General features: G+C 39.7%; 1 long non-coding RNA gene across 2 annotated transcripts; it reads right to left on the reverse strand.

Moving 5' to 3' along the window:
- Window positions 1-12,833: 12,833 nt before the first annotated feature.
- On the reverse strand, window positions 12,834-15,671 carry LOC110877299. Of its 2 annotated transcripts, XR_004866605.1 has the most exons (6): window positions 15,279-15,671; window positions 15,011-15,191; window positions 14,711-14,778; window positions 14,508-14,628; window positions 13,815-13,860; window positions 12,834-13,007 (listed from the first exon to the last, which is right to left on the reverse strand). It is a non-coding gene; the product is annotated as an uncharacterized LOC110877299 (long non-coding RNA). The 2 variants fall into 2 exon arrangements; XR_004866606.1 differs by lacking the exon at window positions 14,711-14,778 and having other exon boundaries at window positions 12,836-13,007.
- Between the last annotated feature and the right edge of the window lie 765 nt (window positions 15,672-16,436).

Consider the following 16,436-nt stretch of genomic DNA (forward strand, 5'->3'; position numbering starts at 1 on the left):
ATGGTTATCGGTATAGTTTCGATTATAGAACGGGCCCGGGGAGGGGTGGAGGCACCCGAGCCCGAACTTTTCGCTCATTAGTGCCCGATATGTAGTTTTCGTATAGAATTTTATAGGTATATACGTTTTCGACACCCCGGTTTTATAATTTTTTAAGGTATATACGTTTTCGACCCAGGTTGGAAATCTCAAGTTTCGCCACTCGTTGGAAAACATGCATCCCCACAATCTAAATCAATTATCATATAGTTTGTGTTGGCTTTTCATGGTTATCAGTTTAGTTTCAATTATATGTGAGATAAATATGTGAGAACGTTGACACGTTGTCCATGATAATTCAGTTTTTTAAATCTTGGGAAGCACAGGAGCAAATTAAAATTTGGATATTTATCTTCTGAGACTCCGGTTGATATCTAATTATGATGTGTATTCAAGTGTTCAAGATTGATAACAATGGTTGAACACCATTAACGCCTGAAGAATCAAAGATAAGAAAGATTCTTGAAGGTTGGTTAATGTCATTAGAACAAACTGAGAGAGAGAGGGGAAGAAACTTCTGTTATTTCTTATTTTTTTTCCTTATCACAACTTGTGAGCTTCTATTTATACACGCAGTTGACTCTTCACAATTGACTCATATTGACTTTAACAACTTCTAACAGGACTAACAAACTAGACTAACTGTTGATACATATTTGTGGACGCGACTCGACTTGACGCATGTCGGCTCGGGCAACAGCATTCCTCCGTCATTGTGAATCAAGATCAAGAGCAAGCCAAGACACATAAAGGACTTGAACTTGATATTTGGGCTAAGCAGATAAGTGAAACAAGCAAACAACACTTGGGCTTGTAACTGTTTGGCGAATCATCAATTGGGCCCAAGCCCATCACGATGAAACAACAAGGGAGTCGACGAAACTGCCTTGTTTCGTCGACCAATACTCCCTTTCGTCGACCATGTTTATGATTCGCCGAGTTCTGATTTGTTTGGTGGTGCTGTGACTATAAATAGTCAGTCAGTCTCTGGATAAGAGGAGGTTGAACATAGAGAGCAAAAACACACACACACGAGAGAATTTAGAGAGTTTATAGAATATATCTGTAAACATTGAGCTTGTAACTGATCTTTTCATACGTATTAATACAGAGGTGTTAATCGGTGAATCTTGCGTGTCGTGTATTTGCGTGTTCTATCTCGGTTTGCTATCTCGGTTGGATTCCGCACAACCGAGGTGGTTTGTATACAAGGATTAGGCGACTAGATCCTCCTAGCCGGACCTACAAGTGGTATCAGAGCCTTGGCTCTTCTCCTTGTTAAAACCGAGGTGTTCTTGGGTTGTTTTTCGGGTTTTAAAATTCATATTTTTCTGGAAAAACACTTTAAATTGGGTTTAATCTTGTGTTTTGCTTTATGTTTTGTTAAAAACCGTGTTATTCTCATTCTCACATGTTAGTCTTTGGTTTTTATTAAACATTTTAGCAAAATCGTGTGTTTCGGAAGTGTGTCGGGTCACCGGAAAATTCATATAGTTTGCCGGAAACTCATAGTGTTCTTGACATATTCAAGTGTTCTTGAGAAAAATCTACTTTTTGATCTTTGAAAAATTATCTTGAAAGTTGTTTGTGTATTGGAAGTTGAAAAAGGATTAAAATATTGTTAGGTTGGTGGGTTGGGTATGGTGATGACTTGAGAGGTTGTGTCTAGTGTCAGTAAAAGATAAGGTCAGCCGAAAGTTCACCAACTTTTTACCAACCCACTGCAGCTTTTTCGACGAAACACAGATTGGACGAAACAGATTTGATTCGCCATAAAGTAAACGACGAAACACACTCAACGAAACATACTATCTATTTCGTAGAGATCATTCAGTTTCGTCAAAGGGCCCATATACCAAATCTGTTTCGCCGTTAATGCCCAAAAGCCCAAGCAGCTTACCATTTCGTGAAGCCCAAAAATTAAAAAATTAACATTCTGTTTCGTCGCCTTAGTTGGGCCTTTGATTCGTCAAACCCAATACACCAATTCTATTTCGCTGATAAGCTTGGGCCAGTGTTTCGCCGATTGCCTAGTTGGGCTTACAAAATTGGGCCTTGTTTCGTTGATCACTAAAAGTATTCATTTTTGTTGATCAAATATGAATCCAAGTTGGTGGGGAACTCCGTCACCGGATGAGGGAAAGTACAGGAATACCAGTTTATCTCCTTCGTGGGCCGACTCTCCCGTATCCACTTCTTCACAAGCAAATGCTATAACAACCGGTCAATGGGCATTCGTATCAAATCAGACGCCTAGTATTCAAAGCCTTTTATTGAGCGAAAGCGAAACCGGAAGTTTGAATCGGCCTCCAAAGTTGATGCATTTAAATGAATATCCGGGATGGGTTGATAGGTTCTACACATACGTGCTGGGTCAAAACACAGAGTTGTGGTTACGTTTCACCACAGATTTTGATCAAACGATAGAGGTTGTCGCTTCATCTGCTGCTACGTTTGCCGATCTTCCAGAATATCAGAAGAAGACGTATGATCTGGAAAAGAAAGCATACGCCATTCTTACTCAGGCGTTAAGCAAAGATATTTACCATCAGTTTGTCAGTTTCAAGACAACGAAGAAGTTGTGGGATGCGTTGAAGACCAGAGGAGTAGGAAATGAAGCAACACGCCAATTGCGACATGACTTACACAGGAAAGAATTTGATGGCTTCACATGCATGGATAAGGAATCGTTGGGAGATATGACAAGTCGGTTCTATCATTTGCTTACTGAGTTGGGCAACTTTGGGGTTGTGACAACTCCTGTAGAGGTGGTAAAGAAGTTTGCAGATGCGTTGCCACCCCAGTGGAATAGTTTCTTGGAGATTTTGAAATACAACGGGGTTTTAGCTACAACAAACATCAACGACTTCGTGCAGCTTTTGGAGAACAAGGATCAGGAGGAAACTCTAAAGGCAAAGAAGGTTCCGGTTCCACAAAATCCAGAGATGTATTATGGAACCTCAAGCACCTCTTCTGCAAGACCAGTCTCTCATACTCCTCTTCAGATGACATTTGTCACGAGCACAGACTTATATGGCAATCCGATACAGGTTCCGGTAAAGCCAGCTCCCACAACAGACTTGTATGGAAATCCTCTACAGCCAGTTCCTCAACAGCAAGCCTATCGGCCATCTACTGTAGCAACTGATCTCTATGGGAATCCACTTCCTGCTCAACAACAAGCGTGTTATGGAAGCACATCATCTGCTGGTCAGCAATCAAAGCCAAATACCGTACGGCTCGATACCTCAAGCTTTTCTAAAGTCAGTATGGAAGTAGCAAAGGAACATATGGAGCTGCTGAACACTTTGGTGAGCGCGTATTGTGGGTTAGTGGAAGGTCAGATTGGCAACATTAATCTGACACAAGAAGACTATCAGCAGATAGATAAGGAAGAGATGGATTTGATGGACATCAAATGGGCCTTTGCAAGTGCTGTGAGGTGGGCAAAGGATTTCATGGAAAGAACTGGCAGAACCAGCTTGGAAAGCAAGAAAGACACCAAGTATGGGTTCGATAAACAGGCAGTAAAGTGCTTCAACTGTGGTGAACGGGGTCACTTCAAAAGGGAATGCACAAAGCCGGCACAACATGGGAACCAGAATCCTTTCAGAAACCAAGGCAACCAGCAAAATCAGAACAGGAATACTAAGCGTACGTTGATACCTGTCAACAACCAAAGCCAAGCAGGACCATCAAATGCTAACCAGGCACTTGTGGTTCAAGTAGATGAAGGTTGTGATTGGTCAATCCAGTTGAGTGGTGATGCTCCGGATGGAACAGCGTGTTTTGTTGAGGTTGTCAAGGCTTTAAATCACGCCAGTGGTGGAGAATCTTCTGCCAATGGTGGTGAATCTTCTGAGGATGAAGACTCTTCTGGTTACAGTAGAAGTTCAGATGAAGAATCCTCGAGTTCAGGCGATGATCAGGTGGATGACACATCAAGTGCGTCAGTCGATGCAGATATTGATGAGCTTTTGGAGGAAGCTGCAGCAGGAACTGATAGAAGATCTATTCTGGTGGATCAAGCTGCTTATTCTTCGTCTTCTCTCCATTCAGCCTTTATGGCTAATGTCGACAGTTCATCGAGTCAGGTATGTGTCGATGAACCCACTGCTGTTATTGGTGATAATTGTGATAGTTTGAGTGCTAAATGTGCTGAGTTAGAAGCAAACATGTCTGAGTTGCAAGGCAAACATGATGCTTTACAAGCTAGTTTGTTTGACTTGCAAGACAAACATGTTACATTGAACGCCAAGTGGTGTGAGTTGCAAAGCAAACATGAGGCTTTGCAAGAGAAATATGATGTGACGTTTATCCATAACCAGGAGTTGACCGTGGATCTTTCAAAGTGCACTGAAGCCAACATGTTTTATGAAAACCATGAAAAGGAGTTTAAATCGGTAATTGAGAAATTAAAGAAAGATAAAACCGAGTTAACAAAAATGGTTTCCAGAAAACAAACTGACATTAATTTGTATATAACTCGACTTGAGATAATGCAAAAGGAAATGGCTTGTGTCAAAACTGAAAGTGAGGCGATCCAAGTTAAGCTAGACAGTTATTTGAGCTCTAGCTATGTGTTGGATCACATCATTGACGTTCAGAAAGAAAAACGGGATGTCACATGCATAGGTTACAAGAAATGTCCACCACCTGTGAGACACAATTATGATGCCATGCCTGACGAGGAGGATAGAACTTTCTTTGAACCATCTGTTCCTCTAGACGTTAAGGAATTTGCAACAGGACTCGGATACAAGAAAGAAGTATCATCCGATTCAGACGTGTCAGCGGATGCATGTGTGTCTTCTGCTGAACCGAATCAGGATCCTCCAGTTATTATTGAGGATGCTGATTCTTCTGATGATGAATCCGATGATACTAACGCAGCAAAGTCTGATGCGAAATCAAAGAAGAGGACATACCTCTTGAGAATCATATTCTATGTGATCCTCCTGCAAAACCCGCTAAGACTATTGCAATCGAGTCCTCGTCTGCAAACGAGTCGGAGAGTGTGAATTTGCTGTACACTCTTGTTGGTGATGATAAAATCTATTCTGACAAAGATTTTCCTATTAAGAATGTAAATCCATCATTAATCAGTAAAGTCTTTGAAAATTCGACAAGTAAGTTTTTGGGAAAGACAGGATCACGTGTTACGGTAACACAGTGTCCTCCTATTCCAAAGGCCGAAGTTCGAAAACAATATGGCAATAAGAAATTACCAACAGAGAAAAGGCTACAAAATCATACCAAACCAAAAGGAAAATCACCGACTCAGGGTCAGAAGAAACAGACCCAAAAGAAGAACAAGCAGGTGGACTTTGTGAAATCAAAGGGAACAGACAAAATCGAAACATTTGAAAACAAATCTAACTTAGATTTTGTTAAACAAGCAACAGTTTTGAAAAGAAATGAACCAAACAGTTCGAAACCTAGTACCTCGGGATCACAAAGTTCATCATCGGCAAGACGATCACATGATACTTCGGGGTTTGTTGAACGAAGATCATGTTTTGAATGTGGTACAATTGGACATGTAATTCGAAATTGTCCATATCCTCATAAACAAAAAGGCAAAGTTGATGATCCCCGTGACAAAACTGACCGCAAGCGATATGTTTCTGTAAAACAAGATCCCCGCCTTGTAAAAGAAAGGGAAAAGAAACAGAAACGCCAACAGGTCAAGAAAATTGAAAAGGCGATTAAAACCGATGTGGTTAACAAAACATCTGTTTCTGTCAAACCTAACAATTTAAAAACTTCAAACAATCATGAAGTTAAAATTTTAAAGAATAACGCTGGTGAAACAAAACAGACCTGGAAACCAAAAACGGTTATTGAATCAGGGGGACCATCACAATTTACAAATCATCAAAGAAAAGAAGTTATTGTTGTTGATGAAAATGGAAGACCCAAGACCACAATGGCTTGGGTCCCCATCTCCAACTAATCAAATGAGTTCATGTGCAGGGTGTTCCAGGAGGAACTATCAGTAGTCATTGGATTGTTGATAGTGGGGCATCCAGGCACATGACAGGCGACATGAAGCTTCTCTACGACGTCAAATCTATTAGAGGAGGTTATGTTTCTTTTGCTGGAGATAAGGGCGGATATATTACGGGTGAAGGAATGATATCCAACGGGATTGTTAGCTTTGATAAGATCAACTTCGTGCAACAACTTGATCACAATCTTCTCAGCGTTTCACAAATCTGTGATAAGCAGTTCTCAGTACACTTTGATGCTAATGGATGTTATGTGCTGAAACCCGGCTTCAAAATTCCAAAAGAATGGATTCTCTTATCTGCTCCAAGGATTAATGATTTGTATGTCCTTGATATGAGCCAAGCTATTACAGTGTCTGCACAAGCAACTTGTTTCGTTTCCAAAGCCACAGAAAAAGACTCAATCTCTTGGCACAGACGAATGGGTCACATTCACTTACGCAAAATGAATCATTTGGTATCAAATGAATTGGTGAATGGTGTTCCTCTTAAAAACTTCCATCTTCAAGACGTCCGTGTTTCGTGCCAGAAAGGAAAACAAACGAAGAAGCGACATCCTACAAAGAAAATCAACACGGTGGCCGTTCCGCTCGAACGTTTGCACATGGATTTGTTTGGTCCTGTCAAGCATAAAAGCATTCGGAATGATCAATATTGCCTCGTGATAACTGATGATTATTCAACATTTTCTTGGGTGGCGTTCATGGCACACAAGAGTGAAACCTTTGGTATTATCAAAAACTTGATCATTCAGATTGAGAATTTGTATAAATTGAAGGTTAGGCGGATACGTAGCGACAATGGTACTGAATTCAAAAATCATGCCATGGCGGAGTTTTGCACTTCAAAAGGTATTCTTCACGAATTTAGTGCAGCTTATACTCCTCAACAGAATGGCGTCGCTGAACGTAAGAACCGCACATTGATCGAGACTGCTAGGACAATGTTGGTAGAGTCGCAGTTGCCCATTCCATTCTGGACTGAAGCTGTGGCCTCTGCATGTTACACATTGAACCGAGTCCTTACAGTCAAAAGGCACAACAAGACCTGCTTTGAGCTTCTTCACAAACGGAAACCAGATTTATTATATCTTGAACCATTTGGAGCTCCGTGCACAATCATCGATCCTAATGGAAAGTTTGGGGCAAAAGCAATTGAGGGATACTTTCTTGGGTATGCCACCCCGAACTTAAGAGTCTGGAATCTAGAGACTAAAAGGGTCGAGGAATGGTCTGAAGTCAGAGTACAAAGGCACACTTTGCCAGTCAAATGTCCTGGTCAGCCTTGGATGTTTGAGTACGATGACTTTTTCAATTCGATCAATGTTAAAGCCGTTGAAGAAAATGCCGCGGCAAGGATGTTTTTCGAGAGTGACAATGCAACAGTTTCACCGGTGGTTCGTCTAATTCTTGTCAATAAAGAACCATCTTCAGTGAACAACAATGCTCTCGACAATGAGGATTTTCACGATGCTACCAAATTGAACGAATCTTCAGAGGATGATGAATTTCTAGATGCAGATCAAGAAGCTCCTACAACAGCAGTTCATGGTACTTCAGAGGGTACTCCTCCAGTGGATGCCCCTAGAACAGCTGAAGCTACTGCATCATCCTCTTCGTCAATTCCGGGCATTGATTTAGTTGTTGATCTCAATTTCAACAACCTGGGTACGAATATTCCAGTTCGAGATAATCCTGAAACAAGGATTCATAATACCCATCCTCAACAAAACATCCTCGGAAATGTGCAAAGTGGCATTCAAACAAGAAACATGTTGCGGAACAACAACAATGCAGGCCTGTATGCTGCTATTCGAGAATCCGGGCAACAAAACGATTGGTCTTTCGCGTGTTATGTCTCACAGGAAGAGCCAAGAACTTGGAAAGAAGCTATGAAAGATAACTCTTGGGTTGAAGCAATGCAGGAAGAATTGCAACAGTTCCAGAAGCTTAGTATCTGGAAACTCGTAGAGAAACCTGCTGGTTACAAGAAGATTGGTACCCGTTGGGTTTTCAAATGCTAAAAGGATGACCGTGGAGTTGTTATCCGAAACAAAGCAAGATTAGTCGTTCAAGGTTTTCGTCAGATTAAAGGGATCGACTACAACGAAGTTTATGCACCTGTTGCCCGTCTAGAAGCAATTCGGATCTTTCTGGCTTATGCCTCATTCAAAGGATTCAAGGTTTACCAGATGGACGTCAAAAGTGCATTCTTACATGGTGTGGTTGAAGAAGAGGTGTACGTCGAACAGCCTCCAGGTTTTGAAGATCCTATCCATCCCGATCGGGTTTGGTTGCTCAACAAAGCTCTATAAGGTCTACATCAAGCACCGCGAGCTTGGTACGCAACCTTATCTAATTATCTGCGGAGAATGGTTTTCGCAGAGGTCTTATCGATTGTACTCTTTTCATCAAAGAACAAGATGGAGATCTTCTACTGGTACAGCTATACGTTGATGATATTATTTTTGGTTCTACTAATGATGTTTTGTGTAGGAGTTTCGAGCGCATTATGCAGGATAAATTCGAGATGAGTGCTATGGGGGAAATGACCTTCTTTTTGGGCCTACAAGTTCAACAAACTGAGTCTGGGATATTCATCCATCAGACTAAATACGTTGGTGACATCTTGAGCCGGTTCCAGATGTCTGATGCAACGCCCATTGGTACCCCATTGCCGCAAAATCACGGAATTACTCCAGACTTGAAGGGTGAAGATGTTAGCCCCTCATACTACCGTGCGATGATCGGATCTCTTATGTACCTCACAGCATCAAGACCAGATATAATGTACCCAACGTGCCTTCTTGCCAGATATCAAGTCAACCCGAAGGCCTCACATCTTGCAGCTGTAAAAAGGATTTTTCGTTATTTGAAGGGTTACCCTGACACCGGTCTATGGTACCCTAGGGATAATAACTTTGACTTGATCGCTTTCAGTGATTCTGATTTTGGCGGATGCAAAATCGACGGCAAATCCACAACGGTTGGATGTCAGTTTTTAGGAAATCGCCTAGTCACTTGGCAGTGCAAGAAGCAGACTTGTGTCGCTACATCAACATGCGAAGCTGAATACATTGCTGCATCAAGTTGTTGCTCCCAAGTCTTGTGGATCCAACAACAATTACGCGACTACGGTTTTGAATTCCTAACTACTCCTATTTGCGTTGATAACTCTGCTGTTTTACGGATCACTAGAAATCCTGTGCAGCATTCAAAGACCAAACACATCGAAATCAAATATCACTTCATACGTGATTGCTTTGATAAAAGGCTAATCGATGTTGTTAAGGTCCACACCGATGACCAACGTGCTGACCTTTTTACCAAAGCATTTGACAAATCAAGATTTGACTTTTTATTATTGGTAAACGGCATTAAGGTCAAACAAGAGTAAAACCAACATCGGAAAATCATTTTTGTAAATATCTTTGTGTTTTTACATTTTATCTTAGTTTGTTGATTTTAGGGGGAGTAAATCCAAAATTTGAAAAATACAAAAAACATCGAAAAATTTAAAAACACAAAAACAATAGAAAAACAAAAATGAGTTTCCTGGCGAGCAAAAGAGAAAATGATAGTACCTCAGTGGTCTATCCAAACCTCTTTGAACCTTAAATGAAAAACCATAAGCAGCTCTATATAAGATGTATCGGTAGGCTCACAATCATTTTAAAGTGTGCAGGGTGATACAAATCTTAAATTGACTGAAGACCAGGTGGGAACCATTCATTGGCATATGGTCTTAGTACCGAAATTTCGTTTGATAGATTGCCGAGGTTCTGAGATATTCGGTCTTTATGCTGCTTATCATCTGGGTATCATGGTTGTATCTTTTACCGAAAAATAACGGGGACGCAAGTCTAGATCTTCCATGATACCATACATACGTGTACATACTGCATTCGACCTCAATAAGTGATCAACAATCACATGTCCAAACAAATAAGTGATAAAATATCACGTTTATTCGGGAGTCAAGTTCGTCTCTCTGCTGTACGAAAGTACTGACCTGTTCACGGACTTGCTCCTGTGCCCTTCATGCATATGAAAATCAAGTTCCTCATCAATAAGTGATTCTATCACATAGGGCTTGTTTTCAAATCAAAATAAGTGAGAATCTCACATCATATACGGTCAAACAGATGATAATCGGTATACTCACCGGTAAGATGAACCCTCGTGCATACCTTGATACGGGAATGTGTCGTGATGTGGATGAACACCGGTCAGTAAGTATAAATCATACCTTAACGTATCCCCTCGCCATGATTACATCTGATAAGTTGAGCTTAAGTGGACAATAATACCGATAATTGTTATAGGATGCTTATCTTAATGTTAATTAATTGAACAAAGAGAGCGTTTTGGCATGACCGTACACTGATATGATTCTCTTACCCTCGAAACTCGCAAAAAGAATGTCTGTATATATTTATTTACTGCTTTCAGTCTTTACATTTCAAATATTCAAAAATACCAAAAAGATTTTAGGTGTGTTTTAGTATAAACTTTCTAAAAGCCAAAAAGATTTTATTTCTATCTTATTTTCGATCGTACGATGTTGGATCTCGAGTCTTCGTTACCTGAAACCTGAACGAAAACCGAATTGACTAAATCTTCATAAACGGTCGAAATTTGCAAGTTTTTGAAAGTTAAAGACTAAAATTATCAAATTTGTTAAACTTTCAAACTGTCGGACGGTGTTTGATTGAAATATGGTCATACGTGTGTCGTTTGTTTATACTAACTATATTCCAAGCAGTTGTTCTCATTACGCGTTTAGATTTCTTGCATGTGCAGATTCTAAAGGCAAGGAGAACATGGTCGATGACAAGCTTCAGAATGAAGACACAACGTGAAGGCACTCAAATGATGAAGATGATCGAGTTGCCGCTGACCATCATCAATACCACAAGGATCTCAAGCGCTAATGATCAAGTCATTCACGAGCATAACTCAAGGGGGAGCTTATGTTAAGGGGGAGTTTGTCAACACACTTCCTACATGATACGGGGAGTTTGTTGATGCACTTTCTGCTTTCAAGACGTGAAGACATTGAAGATCCTCCGACATAGAAGACATGGAAGGCGAATCTCGCGAGTAGCGTCCAAGGGGGAGTTTGTTGATACATATTTGTGGACGCGACTCGACTTGACGCATGTCGGCTCGGGCAACGGTATTCCTCCGTCGTTGTGAATCAAGATCAAGAGCAAGCCAAGACACATAAAGGACTTGAACTTGATATTTGGGCTAAGCAGATAAGTGAAACAAGCAAACAACACTTGGGCTTGTAACTGTTTGGCGAATCATCAATTGGGCCCAAGCCCATCACGACGAAACAACAAGGGAGTCGACGAAACTGCCTTGTTTCGTCGACCAATACTCCCTTTCGTCGACCATGTTTATGATTCGCCGAGTTCTGATTCGTTTCGTGGTGCTGTGACTATAAATAGTCAGTCAGTCTCTGGATAAGAGGAGGTTGAACACAGAGAGCAAAAACACACACACACGAGAGAATTTAGAGAGTTTATAGAATATATCTGTAAACATTGAGCTTGTAACTGATCTTTTCATACGTATTAATACAGAGGTGTTAATCGGTGAATCTTGCGTGTCGTGTATTTGCGTGTTCTATCTCGGTTTGCTATCTCGGTTGGATTCCGCACAACCGAGGTGGTTTGTATACAAGGATTAGGCGACTAGATCCTCCTAGCCGGACCTACACTAACCATACTAACCTAACTAACTATTACACACACTTTTAGTACATATCAATACCCTTCCGTTAAGATGATCCTTGACCCCAAGGATCAAATGTAGGAAACTTTTGAACCAACAATTTTACATCAATGTAGGAACTCTTGAACCCCAATTTTGCATCACTGATATTTATATCTTTGGCCAAAATTTGCATCACTGATATTTGTATCTTTGGCCAAAGGATATTTTCAATGACCTTCCACTTCCACTTAACTAGCCACCTTTTCACACCTTTCTTTTGATACTTTACTTCAATATTTTGTAGCCAAATAGTAAAGAACATTTCCACCTGAATGCTGTCACTTTCAAGTTTGGGTTGACTTATAAAAAAGTCAACAGTCTTGACATTAAAACCTATATTCCCCACTTGTTGGCTTATAACCAGTTCAGTATTGTAGCTGATACAATCTACAGTTCCAAGGCTAATTTTTGTAGCTCCATCACTACTAAAAAACTGTCCATTTCCGACCAAGGTTTTTGTCGGAAAACTGTCGGAAAACGGCGTTTCCGACCAGTTTCCGACAAAAATAGGTTTATAGGAAAAAGCCTTGTAGGAAAAGATTTCCGACAAGTATCCGACTAAATTGGCGACAAATTTCCGACAAAAAAAAGAAGTCACTATTTCCGACAAAGTTCCGACCAGAATTTTCCTACAACTTTCCGACCACCATTTTCCTACAATTTTCCAACAACCATTTTCCTACTATTTTCCGACCAAAAGGTTCCTACAACTTTCCGACCGCCGTTTTCCTACTATTTTCCGACAAAAATTTTCCTACTATTTTCCGACCAAAAGGTTCCTACGGCTTTCCGACCGCTGTTTCCTACTATTTTCCGACAACCATTTTCCTACTATTTTCCGACCAAAAGGTTCCTACAGCTTTCCGACCACAATTTTCCGACCAATTTCCGACTAAAAAACTTTTTAATAAAAAAAATATAAAAAAACTAAAAAAATCCAGATTTTTCTACTAAAAATGCAGGAAAAAAATCCAATAAATTTAAATACGACACGATTATAGAACTAAAAGTTCATCCACAAAATACAAATCGATTGTCAAATTGTAGGTTCAACAACAAAATATGCCGTGTGTTGCATCTCTTCGAATCGGTTTTGCAACACTTCCGTGTGGGATTGTTGCTCCTCTTCGAATCATTTATTTAACTTTTCCACTTAGGATTGCAAGTTCCACACCTAAACAACATACTTATTAGTAAAAAGCTATATATATAGACACTTTTATTATTTATATTAAAACAATAAAATCAATAGCTTCAGTTCTATGTCAAATCCACCAAATGTTCCATAATCCATACAAATTATCATACTTATTTTGAACAGGCTATTTCGAGGGTCGCTTAAAAAATGGTTGTTTTGGTTCGTGTTCGGGTCAAATCGGGTGCGGGTCGGAATGGGTCGGTTTAAAAAAATTCAAATAAGAAAGATGGTAACAACAACAGATCCATTTCCACTTTTATATATAAACTCGAAATACCACTTTAATATCAAAGTCAAGATCTTTATTAGGGTTTAATAATCTAATACTTTATATCAATTTGGAGCTCTCAAATACACATATATACCTCACAGTCCAATCAAAGCATAGCAAACCAACTAAAAATGCAGGAATAGTGTTACTGCAACAGTTAATTGAGCTTCAAAGATGCAAAATCAAATAACCAAAACCCACATTTTATCTCACATTGCAAAATTAAATAATTGCAACAATCAAGTGTGCTTCAAACTCATATCGTAACAGTGGGAAACGATACAAATGCACAGACATCAAATAAGACCTACATGTATAACATAGCCTCTTATTTCATCAAATAAACGCATAATAGTACGAAACGAAACTCGAAGGTACCAAACCAAACCAATACAATAGCAGTTGTAAACAATAAAAATGCACATAAGAACATGAAAGAAGTCAAGTATTGGTAAGAAATTAAGGAGCCTAATATATTTACTCTTTTCAAGAAAAGAATGTAAAAACATTACCTGAATTGAAAATTTACTCTTTTCAACTAGTAACACGATCAAAAACCTGCAACAAAGAAAGAACACGTTCGTAAGAAAATTTAGTTGGCTTCTAAATTCTATTTCTTGGTTTAGTAATGCTATTCTTTATTAAAAAATGATTAGTGTGCCTAATTTGTTTGTGAAATGGGGTTTGAGCTTCATTTGCTTTCAAGTATTTTTCTAAGATGTGTTTGGGGTGTTCACAGTAAGATTTTGACAGCTTTAGGGTAAGATTTTGATAGCTTTAGGGTCACACCATGAGCCAAACCAGTTGTAATAGTTTTTAATTATCAAAACTGGAACCGTTTAAATTTAAGACTGAACAAAACGAGACCAAACTGCTACAAAGTTTGACCAAATTTAAATAGTATATTCATATCAATGTTACGAAAACTAGAGCTTACACCTATCATTCAAAAAAAAAAGAAAAACTAAATCAAATGTTTTAGTCAATGCAAAAGCAATGAAAGCTACAAAATTTGGCCAACTTTAAATACTATATGCATATAGTGATCTACAAAGACAATCATAAAACTAACAGATCTTACACATTATAATATCACATTTATATTTAAGAAAAGAAAAGAAAATGCCTATACATTCAACTTTAAAGAATCATAAAAATAAACCATAGAAATATCCTCTCTGATGGATTCATAGAAGTTAACTTACAGAAAGATCTCTTCCACAACTATAGGCATGGCTGAAAGTTGGATTACTAGCAAGTGCCCATACAGAATCAGTATGAACGGTGCATGAGTGCACACACTGCTGCTGCCCAAGATCCCACATTCTACAAAATGGAAAAAGATATAATATCATAGGTTATTTGAAAAAAGATGAGTGTGTACATATAAACCACGCTAGATGGTTACCTGATCATAAAACAGAGGATCGTGATAAACAGAACCTGTATCAATGAAACTAGAGAGCCATTAATAACCTAATAACAAAACAATTTATTCTAGTTAAAAAAAAATATTATTGCAAAATTCAGAAAAACTTAGATAACTTTACCTAGTATGCACAACAGTAACTTTATTTCATGACAATTGCCCTTCAACACCCAAAACAGTTTGCAAATATCTCATCAAAAGCCCTAACTATTACTACTATCATACATAACTCTACAAATATAAGCAAGTCAAAAATCACTGTGTAAAGCCATTACTGACCGACAGATTGGTAAGACAGAAAGGGGTGTATGTACGCTGCTGTCACCGCCGGCACGGCTGTTTCCGTCGATGTCGTGTCATCGACCAAGCACCACCACCCCGTCTGTCGACCTTGAAATCAGCACCCACCGTCAACAACCACAACCCTTTCCACTCGATAACATCAACGCCACTACCAAATCTGCCTCACAAACACACAAATTATCAACGGATTTCAAAGGAAAGTGAAGAGTGAACGGAAAGATGAAGCCGAAACATCAAATCTGACCTTAATCGCTTGAAAAACACAGCGTGTACTCGTGGATCTGGAGTCATTTATTCACCTCAGTCATCTTCACCATCGATGGTGCCGCCAGCAGGCCGCACCGCCGCCGGCGGTGGTTCTGTTTCCGTCACCAACCGCTGCTCTCTCTCTCCACTGTTTCTCCTTCTCTCTGATCTCTCTCCTGTTCGAGTCATCGGTTCCGAGGTGTGTGGGTGTTCTGGTACAAGGAAGATGGAGGTGTGTGGGTGTGGGCGGTTGTCGGCAAACGAGCGGCCGGAGATCACTCCGGTGATCGGAGCTGCGAGAGGGAGAGAAGAAACCAGGGTGTCGGTTTAGGGTTTGCAGAGATGAGATGTGGACTTGTGGTGTGCGCAGGTTTTGTGCAGGAAATGAGAAAATAGGTTTTTGATATCCTATTTATACATAGGTTTTAAGTGGTGGGTTGGGCCCTAGGCCCATTATCTCGTTCAATTCATTAACGCGACCCAATAGCACTCCCGAGTCCTGATTTTGAACCCGATTGTCGTGTAATGTCGTAAAATAAAGTTTTAGGGTCGGAAGTTTCGTGGAATTATGTCGTACGTCATTAATAAATGTGTACGTTTTTCAGTCGCGTTAAATCGCGTATAACACTTTAGTCGTTGTTTCTAACCCGTTTTTCAATCCGTTCTTGACTACGGATAATAAAATTTAAAAACGAAGCTAAACATATCCTAATATATCAGTTTTGAAGGAAATTCACGCGTCTGATGCTTCTGTTTCGTTGTCGGTGCGTTCCTGTAGTGGCGTTTTTTGTTCAAATTTGCGTTTTGTGCCGTTCGAAAGGATAATATTTCGCGAAACCACATTTATAACTATAAGTTATACGTATAAATTTCGTATCTGTCGGCGTTGTCAGTATTTTTTACGGTGTCAGTTCGTTGTTGCAGATTCCACGCGAATCTTCATACGCGTACTGTAAAGTGGTCGGAAATTTCCGACAACTTTCCGACCAATAAAAGTTTTAGTCGGAAAGTGGTCGGAAATTTCCGACGACTTTCCGAGGAACTTATATGTTTCGTCGGTAAATGGTCGGAAATTTCCGACCACTTTCCGACACCAATATCCATTTTTTCGGTTTTTCAAGCTTCAAACATGGTTTTTTCATTACATATTTTGTAC

This window comes from Helianthus annuus, chromosome 9 (genome assembly GCF_002127325.2).
Source record: "Helianthus annuus cultivar XRQ/B chromosome 9, HanXRQr2.0-SUNRISE, whole genome shotgun sequence".
Taxonomy (NCBI): Eukaryota; Viridiplantae; Streptophyta; class Magnoliopsida; order Asterales; family Asteraceae; genus Helianthus; species Helianthus annuus.